General features: G+C 32.6%; 1 long non-coding RNA gene across 1 annotated transcript; it reads right to left on the bottom strand.

Annotated features, from left to right (window-relative positions):
• Positions 1-167: 167 nt before the first annotated feature.
• LOC107758465 (uncharacterized) lies at positions 168-1,494 on the bottom strand. The gene is made up of 3 exons (XR_001642028.1): positions 1,409-1,494; positions 1,175-1,277; positions 168-309 (listed from the first exon to the last, which is right to left on the bottom strand). It is a non-coding gene; the product is annotated as an uncharacterized LOC107758465 (long non-coding RNA).
• Positions 1,495-2,344: the final 850 nt, after the last annotated feature.

The following is a 2,344-nucleotide window of genomic DNA, read 5'->3' as shown; positions in this document are numbered from 1 at the left end:
TAACATGCAGGCAAACAAATAAAACATTTAATCTTTTTTATTAAGCGTTTTATTTTGATTGCTTTTATTTAAAAATGTTTTATTTTAGTTTGACATTTTTATGATTCAATTAATTTCCTTCATTAACCCCAGTTTGAGAAATCCTAAACCAGACTAACCAAACACAATTGTAAGACTCTTACCATCATTGACTCTGTAACACAGATTACACTTCCACCTGCGCTGATCCAGAAACGAAACAAAAGGGTTTATATACGTCCGACACGAACGACAACGAACTATAGTGTTAGAGGTGATGACTGGTAACTGCTGCAGAGACAAAGAGATAGAGAGAGAGAGAGAGAGAGAGAGAGAGAGAGAGAGAGAGTTAATGAAGAGAGAATTAAATCTGCACTATCATGTTCTAATGTTGTGTCAGTAAAGCTCTAGATAAGACAGTATGACACCCGTTTATGACACAGTTATCTGTAATTCAGACGGTTTCATATCAAAACCTGATAAAAACGGTTTACCCTCATGTGGGAACTCAGAGTGAAGTTTACTAAAATATATTAAATGGGATAATGTGTTCATGATGGTACTTTCACAACTATGACAATCTTGATTCAATTGATAATCTTAAAATGGCCAAAAACCATCCAATCAATAGGTCTGTCCAACAAACTTTACAGTTCAAGCCCCTCATGCTCGTTTATTTGATCAAAAATTTAGCAAAAACTGTAATATTGTGAAATATTTTTATTATTTAAAATAACTGTTTTCTATTTAAATATATTGTAAAATGCAATTTATTCCTGTGACAGCAAAGCTGAATTTTCAGCATCATTTCTCCAGTCTTCAGTGTCACATGATCCTTCAGAAATCATTCTAATATGCTGATTTGCTGCTCAAGAAACTTTTCTGATTATTATCAAAGTTGAAAACAGTTGTGCTGCTTTCTGTGGAGTGAGTGATAATTCTTTTCCAGGATTCTTTGATGAATAAAACGTTCAAATGAACAGCCTTTATTTGAAATTTTTGCAACATTATAAATGCATTTAATGTCAATTTAATGCATACTTAGTGAATCATTAATTTAATTTTTTTTTTTTTAATGTTAGTGTACATCTATAACTATTACACAGTACATCAACCAGACCATGATTTGTGTTTGATTTGTGCTTTCTGCTCCTACCGTTAAATCTCTGAAGGGATGCAGCAGTAATCCAAGAGGCAGACGAGCTTTATTCAACAGCGCTTGAGTCTGAGGAATGTTAGTGAGTGTACAACGAAAAGTGCTGGAAGAGAAAGCCAGAGAAAGAAAGAGAAACTGTTAAACAAAAACAAAGCTGCTTCTCTGTCTGCACCTGTTGTGTGAAACCACAACCTCCTACAAACAAAAACACGTGTGTCATCTCTCTGCTCTTACTCGGGGCTGCAGTTGACCTTGCGCAGGTCGTTGCTCAGGTTGGGCTCAGGTGGAGGTGTGTGTTTGGGAGGAAGGATGTTTCTCTCCTGGAGGGAGCAGGGACATGAAGGGTGACACCCGCAACATCTTGATCCTGAAACAAATAAAGTTGCAGTTAAAGTTCATCTTAGCAGCTCCACTCATTCATAACATAATTAAACAAGACATAAGAACAAATTAAAGAACATAAGATAAAAATGGACCCTGTCAAGTGCTTAATACAAGCTCCTGCTCTTCTGAACGATCCATTGTTGTATGTTATTGCAATAAACAAAAATAATTTAAAAAAATGTAATGTCTTTTCAGCTCCCTACCAAATGTCATATTCTTTTATCACAAAGAAAAAAAAATTTGAATTGAACTTGAATATTTGATGTGTGAAAAACTTGTTGCATCTTTCCCAATAAGACTCATGGCTGTATTAGATCAAATGGGTGCTTCTACTAAATACTGAGCATTTTTCAGTTTTTCTTTTTTAATAAATCTGCAAAGATGTCAACAATTCTGTGTTTTTCTGTCAATAGTGCGTGCTGTGTGTACATTAATGAGGAAAAAAAATGAACTTAAATGATTTTAGCAAATGGCTGCAATATAACAAAGAGTGAAAAATTTAAGGGGGTCTGAATACTTTCCGTACCCACTGTATATATATATATATAACAAAAAAAAAAAATTTTATTTAAACACTTAAATTGTAGATATATTCTCTTAAAACGGGTCTCATTATCATTATTTTTATTTTATTTTTTAAGTTTACTTTTTAAGGATGTTTGTAAAGAAATACACAAAAATACAGAAATAAAATGTTATTTTTTCAGTGTTATTTTATTTTCATTGAGATACTATTATAGTTTTTATTTGTTATTATTTTGAATACATTTTTATTTAGTTAAAGCT

Source organism: Sinocyclocheilus rhinocerous, unplaced genomic scaffold, assembly GCF_001515625.1.
Source record: "Sinocyclocheilus rhinocerous isolate Xijiao unplaced genomic scaffold, SAMN03320098_v1.1 scaffold4219, whole genome shotgun sequence".
Classification (NCBI taxonomy): Eukaryota; Metazoa; Chordata; class Actinopteri; order Cypriniformes; family Cyprinidae; genus Sinocyclocheilus; species Sinocyclocheilus rhinocerous.
Note: the sequence above shows the minus strand (reverse complement) of the source record. Positions and strands in the feature narration are given on the sequence as shown.